Genomic DNA, 19,206 nt, shown 5'->3' with positions numbered 1-19,206 from the left:
GAAGTAAACCTCATGGGTTTCCAATCTACCATCTAGAGACACAAAATCCATCTGCACACAATGAGGCTGCCACATTTCTGGAGGCTTCGCAGTCAAACCACTCTAGCGGCCTCGTTGTGCTTCTATTACTTTGTGCTTTTGTGCTTCTATTACTTTGTGCTTTTCGCTCACAAAACGCGAAACAAAGCAGACCAAAACGAAGAGAGGAAAAATTTGAACCCCTCACGGCCAAAATCAGCTGCGCCAAATTTTAGGTTCCAAACAAGCTGATTTATAAATAAACACACTGTGTTTGCCGAATGAGGAGGAATGTGTTGGAGAAGGCAGCAAGGATTAGTGCAGAAAGTGCCGAGGTGCTAGCTGCTTAGAAGCCAGGAGTGGTAGAAGCTCAGTCCCTGAGAAGCTGTGCGATGTGGGCCAAGTCACCCAACTTCTCTGGGTAGGAAGATGCCCCTCTCCTTAGCTAACAGCCTCACCTGGTTTTTGATTCTTCCCCCAGTTCACACAGCAGCTCAACCCTTGCCTGTCCATAATCCTGACGGGGTTACGAAATTTTCTAGTTCTGCCTGGAACTTTCTTGGTTTGAACACGGAGGGTCCTACCTCCCAGGAAACCCCTCCAGGATGGGCACCCTGGATCAACTGGTTAGTCTAGCCTTGGAGTCTGTCCAGATTCCACGGGCTGGAAAGATAAGGTTAATAATTTCAAGGACTTGGGGTGCCTGGGTGGCTCAGTGGGTTGAGCCTCTGCCTTTGGCTCAGGTCATGATCCCAGCGGCCTAGGATCGAGCCCCGCGTCGGGCTCTCTGCTTAGCAGGGAGCCTGCTTCCTCCTCTCTCTCTGCCTGCCTCTTTGCCTGTGATCTCTGTCTGTAAAATAAATAAATAAAATCTTTAAAAAAATAATAATAATAATAATTTCAAGGACTTTAGGGTCTTGGACCTAGCTACTCCAAGTGTGGTCTGGATCACCATCCTCGAAGGATTAGCAGAAAATGCAGAAGTTAGGCCCATCCGACCCAGAATCTGTGCTTGAGTTGCTCCCCAGGTGACTCGTGTGAAGCCCAAGAAAGTCTGGGAAGCACTTCTAGGAGGCAAGTTTACTTACATGAGTGTAGCCTATTGGGGAGGTGTTATTCCCCCATTTCCCAGATAAGGAAACTGAGGTTCGAACAGGTGGTTTACTTGTTTATTTCTTAATTTGATCTATACTCCTGAAGCACCTACCACGCATCAGGCACCATCAAGTGACTTGTCCGGGGTCACATGCCTAGTAAGTCGCCTAGACAATCTCCAAAGTCAGGGCTTCGGTTCCCAGCTGAGGTTGTTCCCTGGGGACCACCAGGCGGCGCCAGAATCGCCCAACCACAGGTAGAAAGGAAGAGGACTGTGGAGTCACAGAGTCCTCCCAGGCCTGTAGAGAGGCTCACAAAGACACACAACGATGACTTCAGATCCTCATTCTTGGATCCTGAAACTGTGAGCTTATCAGGTATTTATTTACACAATCCCAAGAGCTTAAAAATGTCCTCATTGTTCCTGCCTCCCCCCCTCCTCCGGCTCCCGGCTCCCCGACTCGGGGACCCTCTCACACAATGATTTGGAAGCACTCTCCACAAAGCTTTACAGAACCGAAGCCCAGGTCTCTGTGCTAGTCTCCTGCGTGAATGGAGGACAACTGATGACTTTATTTGCCACCATGGGGCTGGAGAGCAGGGAAGTGGGAAGGGGGAATCCTCACTGGAACTGCTGAAACCAAAGAGAAAGTCTTTGGGGGGTGAGGTTTCTGATGTTTGTAAGACATTTTTACATTTGGTCCCTAGAGACAGGTAAATCGTGCCCATGGTTTTCCACAAAGTTAAAAGCACCGAAAAGGAAATATCTGAACGCAGGCAATAATATTTCTGCATATACACTCCCAGTCATACAATCCAACCTTCCCTTCTGGCTTCAGGCGATCCTCTTCAAAGTTTTTTTCTTCAGATCAAGGGTCCAAAAGGTATAATATAAGGCTCCCTGTGTCCAGCTGAGGAAAGGCTGAAAATCTTCCAGAAGTAACAAGTCCTGTCTCTCTTCCGCTGACCCACCTCACAGTTCCCTCAGTATAGATCCCATTTTGAATTCACAGACAGGTGGCTCTCAACTAACACAGATGTGGTCAGTCAAGTGCCGAATGGGAAGCCCTTTGCTTGACCCCCACCCCCACCCCAGGAACGGGAAGTCATTTCCAGAGCCTCTCCTCAAGGCCTAAAGGGCAGCCTGGCCCAGGGCCCATGGTGTCCCCTCTCTTGAGGTGCCCACACACCTCTCTGTTCCTTGGGGCTCTTCTCCCTTCTCCCCTAAGGCCTGTATGGACTGAGCCACATCTGCCCAGCTGACTTTGCTCTTCCTCCTGCCTCCAGAGATGAGCACTCGGCCCTCTTCGTGCTGAAGGAGGAACCAAAACTAACAAAACTGGGAATTAGCCAGACTTTCTTACAAAAGCCCTGATCTATTTACTTTCATCCTCTGAGATGACGAGGGGGCGGGTAGCAGCTCACACAGGCGGTGTGTCACAAGATTTATTTGGGTTGTCTCCTGTGAGGCGGGTCTGCGGTTCGCTCTCCCTTACAAGGCAGCCACTGAGGTGCAAAGCACATGAGGGGATTTGCTCAATGTCTGAGGCCCCACAGATGAGACCCCTAGTTCGCTAGATGTTAGCCCTCTAGAAACGAACCCTCTTGGGGTGTTTCTGCCACCCTTTGAGCCACACATCTTGGAGACTGTTACCCGATGTGTTCTTGTCTAGTTGAGCCCAGGCTACAGGAATGGCTTTGTCCACTTCCCCAATCCCTTCGTTTTACAGGTGGACAAACCGAGGCCCGTGAAAGCCGGGCAGGCCAGGAACGACTTGCCCACAACCACACAGAATGCCCGAGAGCCCCCAGGCTGCTGGTTCTCAGGGCTAGCACCTGTGGTGGGTAAGCCCAAGGGCTCTAATGTTACTGAGTCCAAGCTGAACGCTGGTGACGCCATATGTCACCTCTGTGACCTTACATAATGACTCCATGTCCTTGCTTGCCTGCAGCATTAGTTAAAAGAAAGTGGTAGAAATAGTAGCACCTGGCAGCACCTGGGTGGCTCAGGTGGTTAGGCGTGTGACTCTTGATTTCGGCTCAGGTCAGGATCTCAGTGTCCTGGAATCGAGCCTTATGTCGGTGGGTCTCTGCTCAGCAGGGAGTCTGCTTGAGAGTCTCTCTCCCTCTCCCTCTGCCTCTTCCCCCACTTGCACACTGCACTTGCTCTCTCTCCAATAAATAAATCTTAAAAAAAAAAAAAAAGAAAGAAAGGAAGAAAGAAAATAGTAGCACCTGCCTCATCAGGCTTTGTGAAGGTTAAACATTCCAGCATTTGGAGACAAACCTCGCGCCGAGGAAGACCTTGGGCTTCTTTTTTTCTTGCTAAATTTTACTTGTTAATTACTAACCACAGCGGGACTTCTTATGGGGGGGTGGGGGCGGTGGCGGGGGAGAGTGGCGGCCAGGGGATGGGATTTTCTGGCACTTTCTGCTGCCTTTATGTTTGGGTATGGTTTTCACCAGAAGGAGGCGCTCTGCTGGCGACCTGTTCAGCAGACAGCATCTTCCTCTCCCAAAGCCTCCCACTTCCCCCAGGATGGGGATAGACGTGGACAGACATCCTTGCAACCGGGTGGCTCTCATGACTCTGACCAAAACAGGCACTGAAACTAACTTCTCCTCCCTCTCCATTCTTAGCTTTCTATATTTATCCTCAAAAGACTTTTTTTCATCATTCTTTCAGGGGGGAAAGAAAGAATATGAGAAAGGGATATTGTAGGATTTAGCCTGCAGAAATCAACCCCTGACAACTTCCCTCGGTGATTAATTTTGAAGGGTTCAATACCCAAGTCTGACAGCTTTGTAAGAGATCAGCTGAGGTATTGAGTTTATCCTTCTAGTTCTCGTTAAACCTAAATTAAAAACAGATTACTCTAAATAAAACTGGAGGTATCACAATCCCAGATATCAAGATCTACTACAAAGCTGCAGTAATCAAAACAGCATGGTCCTGGCACAGAAACAGACACATAGATCAATATAGAACAGAACAGAGAGCCCAGAAATAAACCCACGATTATATGGTCAATTAATCTTCCACAAAGGAGGCAAGAATATACAATGGGAAAAAGACAGTCTCTTCAACAAATGGTGTTGGGAAAACTGGACAGTTACAGGCTGAAGAATGAAACTAGACCCCTTTCTTAGGCCATATGCATACAGAAAAATTAAACTCAAAATGGATTAAAGACCTAATTGTGAGGCTTGAAACCACAAAAATCCTTAAAGAGGACATAAGCGATAATGTCTCTGACATTGACCATAGCAGCAATTTCTAGATATGTCTCCTAAAGAAAGGGAAATAACAGCAAAAATAAACTATTGGGACTACATCAAAATAAAAAGCTTCTGCACAGCAAAGGAAACAATAAAACAAAAAGATACTGAATGGGAGAAGATATTTGCAAAAGACATATCTGACAAAATGTTAGTATCCAAAATATATAAAGAACTTGTACAACTCAACACCAAAAAACCCACAAATAATCCAATTAAAAAAATGGACAGAAGACATGAAGAGACATTTCTCTGAAGACACACAGATGGCCAACAGACACATGAAAAGGTGTTCAACATCACCCGTCATCAGGGAAACGTACATCAAAATCACAATGAAGGGGCGCCTGGGTGGCTCAGTGGGTTCAAGCCTCTGCCTTCAGCTCAGTCGTGATTCCAGGGTCCTGGGATCAAGCCCCGCATTGGGCTCTCTGCTCAGCGGGGAGCCTGCTTCCTTCTCTCTCTGTCTCTGCCTGCCTCTCTGCCTACTTGTGATTGCTGTCAAATAAATAAATAAAATCTTAAAAAAAAATCACAATGAAGTGTCACCTCACACTGTGGCTAAAACCAAAAGCACAAGAAACAATAAGTGTTGGTAAGGATATAGACAAAAAGGAACCCTCGCACACTGTTGGTGAGAATGCAAACGGGTGCAGTCAGTATGGAAAACAGGATGGCGGTTCCTCAAAAAATTAAAAATAGAACTACCCTAGGATTCAGTAATTCCATCACTGGGTATTTACCCCCCCAAAATAGAAAAACACTAATTCGAAAAGATATGCACCCCCTATGTTTATGGCAGCTTTATTTACAATAGCCAAACTATGGAAGCAATCCAAATATTCCTCAATAGATGAGTGGATAAAGAAGATGTAGTGTGTATATATAATGGAATATTACTCAGCCATAAAAAAGAATGAAATCTTGCCATTTGCAACAATATGGATGGATCTAGAGGGTATAATGCTAAGCAAAATGAGGCAAAGGATGACAAATAACACATGATTTCACTCATATGTGGAATTTAAGGATGGAAACAAAACGAACAAAGGGAAAAAAGAAACAAACCAAAAAACAGACTCTTTTTTAAAATTTTATTTATTTTTGACAAAGAGATCACAAGTAGGCAGAGAGGCTGGCAGAGGGAGAGGGGGGAAGCAGGCTCCCTGCTGAGCAGCGAGCCCAATCACTAGGACCCTGAGATCATGACCTGAGCCAAAGGCAGAGGCTTAACCCACTGAGCCACCCGGGCACCTAAGAAACAGACCCTTAACAGCGGAGAACAAACTGATAGTTATCGGAGGGGAGGGGGATTAGGGGATGGGTGAAACAGGTGACGGGGTTTAAGAGTGTACTTATCGTAATGTATAGAATTGTTGAATCACTATATCGTACACCTGAAAATAATATAACACTATTTTAATGACATTGGAATTAAAAAAAAACAGATTAAACTAATAAAGCCCCAACATTGAGGTCTGGCACTCCATAGCATTTTGCCTATTTGTAGAAAGAGCAAATGTAGGAGAGACATGCTTCTTCTTCTTCTTTTTTTTTTCTTTTTTTTGGTGGTTTTAAAACTTTTACTGCAATATAACAATGAAGTAAACAGTAATTAAACACCTACCAATTTTTTCCCAAAACAAACGGAAAAAAAAAATGTAAACAGGAAAATAACTGCCTATACTTGTACAGCTTCTCAAATCATGTTAGAAGGGTCTCACATTCGATGATCTGGAAATTTTAAAATAGCAGTAATTATTTTCATTTTAAGAAAAGGTTCCCCTTCTCTCTCCCCCACCCTAAGTATTTAACATGAAAGGAAGGGCGTCCTTACACATTAATTCAATCCGTATTTGAAGCAGCAACAATAACCATCAATAGTTTGGCATTTCTGTTTATGGTTGCTGCAAAATTTTTTCAGTTTCACAAAGCCATTATCCAGTGTTGCCATGAAATAGAGACTGTAAATTCTAGGTAGCAAAGATTCTTTCCGAAACCAATGTTAAGTCAAAGAAATATAAAGCAGGGCATTACACTAAATTTCTGGATCTAGTACACTAAAAAGAGTGAAACCTAGGAAAAGTTACCTACTGTTTTATAGAAGAAATAAAGACCCGCAAAAGCTGATTTTTGGTTGTATAATATTTTGCACACTGTGGATTTGCGGCATCTGCTAATTGAAGCAGACATGCACCGTATTTATCCTGCCCTATATCCTAGATCCCTCCCTCCCCTCCCCCAACATCTACTACCTTATACCAAATATTGTGGATATGAGGCCACGTCATCCCAGACAATCCAGTGAACAAAGTTAGTGTAATGCACTGGTGTGAAGTGTGAGATTAAAAAAAAAAGTCCCTTTCAATCTTCATCAAAGTTTTGCTGTAGAAGAAACTTGGCAGCCAAGTTCTCATTCTTCTCACAAGCAAAATATGCTTGTATCACAAGTCCTTCAGGAACTCCTAGTGCCTTTAACCTTTCTATAGCTTCTTCCTCCCGAGGCGTTACTTGAATGTAGTTCATACGACCACTTCCGGCTTCTGCAATTCCTCCTCTGCCCCTTCCAGCCCCTCCTCCTTGACCACCAGCTTCTTGAACTGGTTCATTTAGCATCTGAATAAAGTGCTCCTGGTGCTGGCTAATTTGCTGCAGTAATTGAGGATTTTCTCGACCTATCTGTTGTAGCAATGCTGGAAGCAGGGAAGGATTCTGTTGAATAATTTGTCTCATCTGTTGAAACTGAGGCTGATTCCGTAAAAATTCAAGGGGATGTCCTCCAGGGCTCGCTGTGGTTGTCGATGCCGTCGTAGTCGCCGCGGCGGTCGCCACCGAAGATGGAGGAGCCCCGGTGCTGACCGCAGGAGGGGTGTCCACCATAGCCTGACTCTCTCTGTCTCCAGGGATCCCCATTCAAAGATACGCCACTGCTCTGTCAGGGTTGTTGAAACTGGCTCTCAGGGCTGCAATCACTTGCTCTCGTTCATATCCCATTGACATGATCTCAGTTACCATATTCTCAGAAGACTGACCGGTCACCGGTGCACTGGTTGCACCTTCAAAAAGGTTTGACCGAGAAGAATCTCCTGACGTACTGTCAGTTGCTGTTGGACTCGTAGCTACCGGTGTCTCTGCTGGCTTTTCTGCAGGCTTCTCTGGTTGCGTTGCACTAGCAGGTGCAGGTTCGGAAGATGCTGTCGTTGGTGCTGGAGTGATGGATGCAGGGGAAGGTAGGAGCCAGAGCGGGAGCAGGGGCTGGGGCCTGAGCCACCGCGGGAGCTGTGGAGGAGCTCACTGGTGGTAGTGGCAGGATTTGACTGTTGGGTTGTAGCTGGTGCTGGTGTTGTCACTGCTTTGGGTTTTGTCACCATAACCACCACGAAGTTTGTTTCGTCAATTTTATATTCTTTTAGAGCAGTCTCATCATTGAGGATTTTGCCTGCATAAATCAATTTTTGACCTGCTACAGGAAAGGCATCTTTCCCCTTTTCAGATTCAATTTTCTCTTTCAGTGCCTTCACCGTCTCGTCGGGGTCGATGTCGATCTTCAAGGTCCGCTGCTGGAGGGTCTTCAGGGTGACCAGCATGGTGCCGGCGCGGGCCTGCTCCGGGTCGAGAGACATTAACTGTTTGGCTTCTTAACCCAAACAGAAACCCTTTTCTTCCTTACCCGAGAAATTACTCTCACAGATATTTTGATGGAAAGCAATAAGGTGAAAAGACTTCATTTTCTTCCAAAGGCACATAAAGCCAAGAAAAGTCCAGACGTGGCTCCCTTGCAAAGCCTTGGGTTCAGGTGGGCTGCAGGTTAGCAGACCCGGGGGGGGGGGGGGGGAGATAACCTTCAAGCCCAGCTAAGGAGGGGACGGCCTATCCTTAGGCTCACAGAATAACCAGAAGACCCAAATTTAGAATCCTCATTTCTCTCTTGGCTGGCTTCCTCCTCCTTCAGGGGAGAAGGTTGATGTTCCGGCAGCTTCCAGAAGCAGGACAATGGATCTTTAGACAGGGAAGCAATTCTCACTCATTGCCCGCCCCAGGGCTGGGTCTGCCGGTTTCTGGTGATTTGGCACAAAAGCACAAATTAGCTTGCAGGGCTCAGGCACCCAAATAGATGACTCACAGTCAGCCCCCGGCACAAAGAAAGGACACAAAATGAAGAAATGCAGAGCAAAGTGCCAGAGGCACTGGGAGCATTTCTGGAACGAATTCCTTCCTGGCCTGGTGTTCGTCATTCAGATTCTCAGTTTCTGGGGAAAATCACTTTCTGAGATATAAACACTGTGGGGGTGTGGGTGGGGTGGGATCACGGCCCGGGGCGGATTAGAATCAAGCACCAAAAGGCTACAAAAGAATTTCTCCCTTCCTTTGTTAGAGATGATTTCCCAAAAAGGCCCTTTGGGGAAGGAACTACCCTTGAGACCTCAGGGGAGCATTGAGGCCCACGGGCCCTTCTCCAGGCTTTCTCCCCCTTCTGCTACTTGGGTCTGATGGTTAAAGAAGTATCCACCACAAGGGTGGTTTCTGTTATTCCGTCTGAGTTCCTTCTTTTCAGGCTACTCCATAGATCCGACATAGATCTGATCTACCCCATAGATTGCAGGAACCTGAATGGGCGCTGGGTTCCCAGCCACTCGAACTTCCTACACCCCCATGAAACAAAGCACCTCCTCCATTGGGCCCGCACAGGGCTTCTCTCCTGCCTCCACTCTCCCTCAGAATAAAAGGATCCCTCGTGGAGGGCTTTACAGCTTCCAGAACACTTGCACACATTCAGGTCTCAAAGGCAAGGCCAGTAGGGGCTCACACCGTTGGGGACCTTTGGGACACAGGACTGTCCTCCCCCCAGCCCCAGCAGGATGCTGCATTCTGTGCAAGTGTAACCACGATTCTTACTGACGACGGATCTTAGCTTGCAAAACCATTGTCTCAGTATCTCAGGGGTGATCTGAATTTCAGAGTGCTTCCTGGTTGCCAGGCTTGAAACTGATGGAGGTTCCGAAGGCAGGCGAGGTCTGGAGCGCCCCCACCCACCCACCAACCCCCTGCCAAGAAAGAATCCTTGAGATGTCTTTGGTGCAAAAAGGTAATCTTATGAAAGCATGGGGACAGGACCCCTTGGGCAGGAAAAGAAGCTGCACCAGAGCTGCAGAATGGCTGGTTATATATTCTGGGGTTGGGAGAGGTAAGGAAAAAGGAAGATGTCCAAAAGGACTTTCTTTTTATCTTTTCTTTTCTTTTCGTTCAATGTGCTAGATTTGTTGTTGTTTGTTTTCTTTTTCTTTTTTTTTATTATTAGCATATAATGTATTATTTGTTTCAGGGGTACAGGTCTGTGATTCATCATTCTTACACGATACACAGCGCTCACCACAATGCACACCCGCCCAGTGTCCATCACCCAGCCACCCCATCTCTCCCACCCCCTTCTGCTCCAGAAACCTCAGTTTGTTTCCTGAGATTAAGAGTCTCTAATGGTTTGTCTCCCTCTCTGGTTTCATCTTTTTTTTTTTTTTTAAGAAATGGTATTTTATTTTATTTTTTAGATTTTATTTATTTGACAGAGATCACAAGTAGGCAGAGAGGAAGGCAGAGAGAGAGGAGGAAGCAGGCTCCCTACTGAGCAGACAGCCCGATGCGGAGCTCTATCCCAGGACCCTGGGATAATGACCTGAGCGGAAGGCAGAGGTTTTAACCCACTGAGCCACCCAGGTGCCCCTCTGGTTTCGTCTTGTTTCATTTTTCCCTCCTTTCCCCTATGATCCTCTGCCTTGTTTCCCAAATCCCATGTATCAGTGAAATCATACAATATCTTTCTCTGATTGACTTATTTTGCTCAGCATAATACCCTCTAGCTCCATCAACATTGCTGCAAAGGGCAAGATTCATCTTTTTGATGGCTGTGTAATATTCCATTGAATGTATAGAGCTCATGTTCTTTATCCATTCCTCTGTCAATGGACACTGGGGTGCAGTTGCCCCTTCAGATCCCCACATTTGTATCTTTGGGGTAAATGCCCAGTAGTGCAATTGCTCTATTGTGCAATTGCTCTAAATAGGGTAGCTCTATTTTCAACTTTTTGAGGAACCTCCATACTGTTTTCCACAGTGGCTACACCAGCTCGTGTTCCCAACTTTTTTTTTTTTAAGATTTTATATATTTATTTGAGAGAGAGAGAGAGAGCCCACCAGAGTGGGTGAGGGGCCGAGGGAGAAGCAGACTCCCCACTGAGCACGGGTTGGGGGGACTCCTGGGATCACGACCTGAGCTGCCAAAAGCAGATGCTTAACCCCTTAACTGATTGAGCCACACTTCGCAAGGATTTTCATCTGCCCAAGGAGACCCTCAGGATACTGGAGGTGTGGCTATCATCAGACTAAGTTTGTTTTTCCCTCTAGCCACGCATTAACATTAAGAGAGTTGGAAGTTAATCACACAGATCCCACCCGGAGTGGGGGTTAGGGGAGGCTGTCCAGTGCCAACCTGCGTTTGTCCTCAGCTTGCCTTCTCCCTCCTCGGAAACTAGCATCTCGTTGTAAGGATAATGGATAAAACTCCGAGCCCCAATGGTTTTCCCTGGCCCCACTGCCTCTGACCAGAACACTGCAGTAGCCCTCCCACATGTCCTACATGGCAAGGACAGCTGAGCTGATGGAGCAAAATCCTCTATGGTCCGGTAGGACTAAGCATCTCACAGGCATTTCCACCACAAGATAAGAAGAAGGAAGGCCATCGCTTTTTCTCATGGTTGGATTCTCAAGGCTGTCAATCAAAACTCGCTTCTTGGGCAACTTACCCTGAGCCCTGCCAAGCAAGAGCTGTGGAAACACAGAAAATCAGAGGTGGTTGTATTTATGGTATTAGGGCAATCCCTGTGAGGAAGATCAGATGGCATGAAACAGGGGACGAGAGTCTAGTCGGCATTTAAGGCCTAAATTGGTAAGCAGACTAAACTCTCAGACAGTTACCCTAGCTCGAAGGAGCGCCGAGGTAGAAGATTTTGGGCTGTCCTCTTCAGTCTGAGCTCTTAAAACAGAGCTGGTCCCCACTGGGAGGTGCTTGTAAGTGTGACATAACTCTGGATTTAAAAAAAAATTTTTTTAGATTTTATTTATTTATTTGACAGACATCACAGATAGGCAGAGAGGCAGGCAGAGAGAGAGAGGGGGAAGCAGGTTCCCCGCAGAGTAGGGAGCCCGAGGCAGGACTTGATCCCAGGACCCTGGGATCATGGCCTGAGCCAAAGGCAGAGGCTTTAACCCACTGAGTCACCCAGGCACCCTGGCTTTTAAAAATTTAATACTGGAGGGTGCCTGGGTGGCTCAGTGGGTTGAGCCTCTGCCTTCAGCTATGGTTGTGATCTCAGGGTCCTGGGATTGAGTCCCACATCGAGCTCTCTGCTCAGCGGGAAGCCTGTTTCCTCCTCTCTCTCTCTCTCTCTGCCTGCTTGTGATCGCTATCTGTCAAATAAATAAATAAAATCTTAAAAAAAAATAAAATAAAAAATCTAATACTGGAAAAATGACTGTAAATATAACTCATTAATAATTTTGATATTGATGACATGTCAAAATTATAGTATTTTGGATGTGTTGGGTTAGATAAATTATTAAAATTAATTTCACTCCCCTAATGTGGCTACTAGAAAATTCTACATGACCTATGAGGGTGACATTCTATTTCTGTTGGACAGCGCTGGTTTCAAATGATGGTCTCTTATCCATGTGCTTTTGATGCCAAACTAGTGCTAAGCACTTTATGTCTGTTCCCTCATTCAATCTTTGAATTATTTACATGATCTCATTATTATTCCATTTTACAGATTAGGAGGCTATGGTTTAAAGAAGTTAATCATACAGCTATTAAAAAAGTGAGTGGAGGGGGTGCCTGGGTGGCTCAGCGGGTTAAAGCCTCTGCCTTTCGGCTCAGGTCATGATCCCAGGGTCCTGGGATGGAGCCCCGCATCAGGCTCTCTGCTCAGCGGGAAGCCTGCTTCCCTTCCTCTCTCTCTGCCTGCCTCTCTGCCTACTTGTGATCTCTGCCTGTCAAATAAATAAATAAAAATCTTAAAAAAAAAAAAAGGGGGTGAGTGGGGCGCCTGGATGGTTCAGTGGGTTGGGCCGCTGCCTTTGGCACAGGTCATGATCTCAGGGTCCTGGGATCGAGTCCCACGTCAGGCTCTCTGCTCAGCAGGGAGCCTGCTTCTCTCTCTCTCTCTCTCTCTCTGCCAGTCTCTCTGCCTACTTGTGATCTCTCTCTCTGTCAAATAAATAAATAAAATCTTAAAAAAAAAAAAGGAGAGTTAATGGGGCGCTTGGGTGGCTCTGTGGGTTAAGCCTCTGCCTTTGGTGGGTCATGATCTCAGGGTCCTGGGATCCCCCACATTGGGCTCTCTGCTCAGCAGGGAGCCTGCTTCCTCCTCTCTCTCTGCCTGCCTCTCTGCCTACCTGTGATCTCTCTCTCTAATAGATAAATAAAATCTTTTTAAAAAAAAAACTGAGTTAAAACTACATACATTGTGGGGGCGCCTGTTGGTTCAGTGTCTGGCTTTGGCTCTGGTCATGATCTCACGGTCCTGCGATCGAGCCTGCAGGCTCCCCTGCTCAGTCGAGGGTCTGCCTCTCTCTCTGCCCCTCCCCCTGCTCGAGCTCACTCTCTCTCAAATAAATAAATAACATTTTCTCTTTTTAAACCATGTGTGGGGCGCCTGGGTAGCTCAGTCGTTAAGCATCTGCCTTCTGTTCAGGTGATGATCCCAGGGTCCTGGGATAGAGTCCCACATCGGGCTCCCTGCTCGGCGGGAAGCCTGCTTCTCCCTCTCCCTCTGTTGCTTCCCCTGCTTGTGTTCCCTCTCCTGCTGTGTCTCTCTCTGTCAAATAAATAAATAAAATCTTTAAACAAAGCAAAACAAGGGGTGCCTGGGTGGCTCAGTGGTTAAGCCTCTGCCTTTGGCTCGGGTCATGATCTCAGGGTCCTGGAATCGAGCCCCGAATTGGGCTCTCTGCTCAGCAGGGAGCCTGCTTCTCCCTCTCTCTCTCTCTGCCTGCCTCTCTGCCTACTTGTGATCTCTCTGTCAAATAAATAAAATAAATAAAATCTAAATAAACAAAGCAAAAGAAAACAAAACAAAAAACCATGTGCATTGTGATGGAAGGTGTCCATAATAACTTGGGTTTTTTGACAATGATCATTCATTATCAGAAAAATAAAATATGCCTATATAACGTATTTTGAATAAAGGCATTAAGTGACTTGCTCATATTCATTTAACTAACTGTAGAGTCAGAACTTGAACCCTGGACCTATGACAACTCCACATTCATGTTCTTGTCCCCATGAGAACCTACGGAGGTAAGAAGCCTTTGGGAGGTGTTAAAATCAAGTGTAGACAGAGACCAGTCTGGAAGGTTCCCTGAGCAGACAGAACCAGTTTAGTCACGCAGACAAAGCTTAATTTAGCTTATTATGCAAGACTAGCTTGACCTGGATTATTTCTTGCTTTACCTCTGGAAATGATAAGCAAAACCTGAACTGTTTCCAGGTTGATATGAGGGAACCACTGAAAATGGTATTGTAACCAATCAGTGTGAAGAATAAACAGTCACCGCTTTGTCACTGTAATAAGCTGCTTTATAGCAATATACCCCTGAGCCTCATTCCATGTTCTGGTTCAAGTGCTCCCAGTTTGCAAACTGCCTTTTTGGTGTGTGCACAATAAATTTTTCCTATTTACTGCTTCAGCGCTTCATTGGTTTTACTCTGGCTATTTTGAACCTTTGACAGAGGGCATAGGAGCTGAACTCCCACCCATGTCAGGCCATCTCTCTCTGTAGTATTCCTGGAAGGCAGACAGCTACCATCTGCTTGAATACCTCTGGCAATGGGGAGTTCATTACCTTTCCTGGCAGCATGCCCCATTGTTGGCCACCTGCTTATTAGGATTTTCCTCCACTAAATGAGGAGAAATCAGTCCATCCTAAGTCCTGTCCTTGAATTCTGGATACTCAGAGAGGAGGCAGTCAAGTTGAGTTTCGGCCAGAAGGACGGGCTGGCTTGCACAGGTCTCTACGGAGAGAGCTCAGATGTGGATCCAGCAGCTTCGACACTGCTATGTGGGGACAGGAGCCCTAATCTGCCCTTCACCCTGCTTCCACCACCTCCACTGCCCGATCCATCCTGCAGACTGACCTAGGTAAACCTCCCTCCCTTGATGTGCACCGATGGCCTCCCTGATTGGCTGTGGGGCCACAGCTGCCTCAAATGTCTGAATTTCCATTCATGGGAAGGCCTCCCACTGCTGAAAGGGTAATTATCTGCCCGCTGTGCTGACAGGTTCCCATCTGGTGAGGGCTGAACGCTGTCTCTTTAGAAAAGCAAGCTTCTAGCCCGGCTTTGACAGATTTGCTCAGCAACGCTACGGGGCGGGAGACATTGCTGGGGGTTAGGGACAAGGGGGTCGGGTAGTGGAGAAGCCAAGAGAGAAGAGAAAGAATCTGGGATGCTAATGAATTCCTTGTGATCTCACTCTCCTTTTACCAGAATATGTCCTCAGCAAAAATCCAAGGGGCCAATTTGCCAGCCTGGGCCTGAAATGTGCCCAGGTAGAGAGGATCCCAAGTCCTAGGACAGCCTGTGAAATGCTAGCTACCTGCTGATGGCTGAAAGCTGAGGACAGAAAACAAGAGGAGGCATCTGCAAAAGGGATCCCCACACTCCCTTGACATTGTACTTCAGCGGCCCGCTGTCCCAGTCTGCCCTCCTCACAGTGGCAACAGAGCTGTGAACTTAGAACATTTATAGCCAATGGGACCTTAGCACGGCCTCTTCCCTCCTCTCCTTGCCGCTTTCGAAATCAAAAAATAATAAAAGAAATGCCCTTTAGGAGTTTGAGTAAAGGGTCTGAAGCCTATCATTTGATCCCCAGATCCCCAGAGCAAGTCGTGAAGCTGTGGCAGGCTCCGTGCGGTCAAGACGGCAGCCCCGCCGTCTGCCAGCAGCCACGACCCGCTCTGAGAGCTGGTGTCACCGCACAGTTAGGCTCAAGCAAACCCTGAGTGGCATTATTGATGGCCAGCCACGTCCCAGGCTTCGCCCTAAGGGCTTTGTACACTTGCTACACATTTGTGAACCAGGATTTATTCTCATTATCCTTTTAGAAACGTGGAAAGTGGGCTGGGAAGAATTAAATGAGCAGATTACCCAGCCAAAAAACAGCAGAGAGGGGATTTGAACCCAGGTCTGCCATGCTATAAAATCCGTGCTTTAAACAACAAAACCAAATTTTTATTATGGAACGTCTCCAACATACGAAAAAAGCAGCACAAACTAGGGCCGTGAACAGCCCCCTACCCAACGCCAGGTCCTAACGATCATCAACACGGGGCCCCTGTTGCTGCTCTGTGCTCACCCATCCTTGTTTATTGGGGTATTTTTCTTTTTTTAAGAGACACAGTGAGAGAGGGACCACAAGCAGGGGGAGTGGGAGAGTGGGTAGCAGGCTTCCCGCTGAGCAGGGAGCCCGATGCGGGGCTCTATCCTAGAATCCTGGGATCATGACCTGAGCCGAAGAGAGATCCTTAACGACTGAGCGACCCAGGTGCCCCTATTGTGTTATTTTGAAGCAAACATTGGCCCTCGTGTCATTTTATCCATTAATAGTTCTGTTTGTATTTCTAAAAGAGAAAGATCCTCCGAATCTGTGTTCTCAACTCCATCAAAATACCGACTCTGGGTGAGATGATCACAGAAATCTCCAGAAAAACTGCAAGATTTCCATCGCCCCCAGGGGGAAGTGACGCATTCCCATGCTGCCTGTGGCGTTTCGCCATAACGTGGGGAGACTACGGTCATTACCGGCTAAGTCCAAGAATGCCCATCTGGCAGCCCAACACCAGGAGGACCCACCTACCCGGCCACATGGCCAGACCTTTCCTGCCTGTTACTCCTGGTAGCATCTAGCTAAAGAAAACGGCACCTGACCAGTCTCTTCCGGAATTCTTGACTGTGTTGGCTGTCCTAGGCACGTGGAATGCTGTTAACATCTATTCAAGACATCTACTGTGCATCAGACCCTGACCTAGGAGTTCTGATGTGTCAGGAACATAATGCTTGATTTCCTTTTTAAAATTTTGATTTGATTTTTGTGGTTCAAATTTCCATGTGGTTTGGAATCTCATCTTGAACTGAAATATTCTGGAAGGGACTATATATAATCCCTTCAAGGGTTGGATTCAACCATCAGCAGTATTTCTTGAGAATGTGTGTGCGGGCACGTGCGTGTGTAAATCACCCTGTGAGTCACCCCGGAAGTACCGAGAATAGTTCCTGCTTTATACTGCAGCGGAAGAAATGTCTCTGTATTGAAGTCTGCAGATACTTTATTAACCTCCTTTTCTCATGCCACAGGGCTTGCGGTCCCCATCCTGAGAGGTCTAGTAGGGTAGGTAAGACAAAGCACACAAGCAAGCAGATCTCCAAGGCCGAACACACCAACTGCCACAGCAGATGTAAAAAGAACACGTCGTGGGAGCAGAAAGGTCTTCTAATGGCAGTAATGTGTGACCTGGAGAACTCAGGAAAGCCTTGGTAGCATTTGAGATGTAGAACGTCCCCCAGGGGGCACCTGGGTGGCTCAGTCGGTTAAGCATCTGCCTTCAGCTCCTGTCATGATCCTGGGGTCTTGGGATCTAGCCCTGGGTCTTGGGATGGAGCCCCGCATCAGGCTCCCTGCTCAGCGGGGAGCCTGCTTCCCCCCTCTCTCCCTGCTGCTCCCTCTGCTGTTCTCTCGCTCTCTCTCAAATGAATTAATTAATTAAAAACACTAGATTGTTCCCCAGGACTCTGTGAGCTGTGCTCTACATGCCATGTACCACAGACTAGAGAAGCCACACACTGGGTCTACTCTCAGCTTCTCTTCACCACAACAGGGTCCCTGGCTCTGGTCCCATCTGCATGCTTCTTTCCTTGAGTGGGAGCTGCCCCCTAACTACTCTGGGCTGTCCCTCCCTTACTGTGGGAGCCTGGTTGCTGCTGCTGATGGCTCTCAAGGGGTTGCTTGCTGACCCCAGAAGGCGGGGTGATGCTGTAGCTCTCTGTGTCTCCAGTACGGGCTTTGCTCACCAGACCATGGTTTTCTGCACACGGTGAGGATGGCAAGGGGTCTGAAGCACCAAGGGAGGAGAGCTATGCCTCCTGAAGTCAGGGCTGAAAACAGACCTATGGTTAGGATTTTTACAGGCAGAAGTGATGGGGGAATGGAACTCTAAGCAGAGAGGCCAGAGGCAGGAACAGAGTACTTTCCAAGAACCCCACCCAGAGGGAGGGCTATAGGGGAAGACAGACCATGGGGACACATCTGGAGGCATAGGCTGCGTGCCTGATGAAAATCCATAAGTACACGCTGAGGACAAATACAGACAATGGAGAGCTAATGAAGGGACCTGGCAGAGTTGCCACCGTACCTTAGGAATGTTCCTCTGGCACAGCAAGTATCATGGACTGGGATGGAGGGAACAAACAGAGGCCAGGAGACCTGCTAGAAGGCCCAGGGTGTACACTCTTCTGCTTGCTTATCATGGCCGGGCTGGAAGGTGGGCCTCTTGAAATAAGCCTTCGACTGGGTCTCTGTATCTTGGGAAGTGGGCCTGCACTGCATTCTGTTTTCCCAGGGCCTGGCACATAGTAGGTGCTCATTAAATATTAGTGCCTGGCACACAGTACGTGCTCAACAAATATCTGTTGAAAGAAAGAAATGGAGAAGGAAGAAGGAATGGAGAGGGGGAAGGAAGGAAGGAAGAAAAAGTCCAAACCCGTGCTATGCTATGAAGATGGCTTGGGGAGAGGCAATGGAGGACTTTCTTTTCTTTTTTTTTTTTAAAGATTTTATTTATTTATTTGACAGAGTTCACAAGTAGGCAGAGAAGCAGGCAGAGAGAGGAGGAAGCAGGCTCCCTGCTGAGCAGACAGCCCAATGTGGGGCTAGATCCCAGGACCCTGGGATCATGACCTGAGCTGAAGGCAGAGGCTTTAACCTGCTAAGCCACCCAGGCGCCCCAATGGAGGACTTTCTGAAGCGGTGGAGGAGTTAGAAGTGGGAAGGTGGGGGTTTGGGGGAGCCACAGATATGCCAGTAAGAGCATCTAGGGCCTGGCGAGTGGGAGGAAAGCAAAAAGGAGGAACCTAGGACCACCAGGAGAATGATGGGGGCATTAACAGAAATAAGACAATGAGGAGAAGAAGCAGGACGGTGGGAAAAGGCAGTAAAAGGATGATTTTTCACTTTGGACACTTGGAGTTTCAGGTGCCCCCCCCCCCCCCAAGCTGTCCCATCTGCACGGAAAGAAAGCTCCGGAAGGAAGGAGCTAGGTATGCAAAATACAGGCTGCTGAGGCATCCGCAGTGAGGATCCAGTGGTAACTGTGGGAGTGGGTGAGATCGCGGGGCTGGGAAGGGAGAAGACCAGAGGCCCGGGGGCAGAGGCTCGAGGAATGCCAGCACCGCGGGAAGGGAACAAGCAAGTCCTGGAGACACAAAAGGGAAACGGGGAAGTGCAGCCTGTGCTGCCGAGGGGGCGTTTCAAGGGGGAGGTGATCGGCAGGACCAGATGCTTCAGGGGTCCAGTGGGATGAGGTCTGAAAACGAGCCTGCGGGATTTGGCAACAGGAGGTCACAAGAGCCCTCCGAGGGGCGAGGGTGTGGCGACAACGACGCTGCCGCCGTGGGATCCAGATGGCTTCTCGTAAGAAAGGAGTGGGCGGTGAGAGCCCGGAGGCGGCCTGCGATAGCGCTCTTGGAAGGGCCCAGGCAGCCAAGGG

General features: G+C 47.8%; 1 pseudogene; it reads right to left on the bottom strand.

The window, feature by feature from the left end:
- Positions 1-5,639: 5,639 nt before the first annotated feature.
- Positions 5,640-19,206, bottom strand: part of LOC123929823 — a 44,153-nt pseudogene continuing 30,586 nt past the window's right edge.

This window comes from Meles meles, chromosome 18 (assembly GCF_922984935.1).
Source record: "Meles meles chromosome 18, mMelMel3.1 paternal haplotype, whole genome shotgun sequence".
In the NCBI taxonomy this organism is placed as follows: domain Eukaryota; kingdom Metazoa; phylum Chordata; class Mammalia; order Carnivora; family Mustelidae; genus Meles; species Meles meles.
Note: the sequence above shows the minus strand (reverse complement) of the source record. Positions and strands in the feature narration are given on the sequence as shown.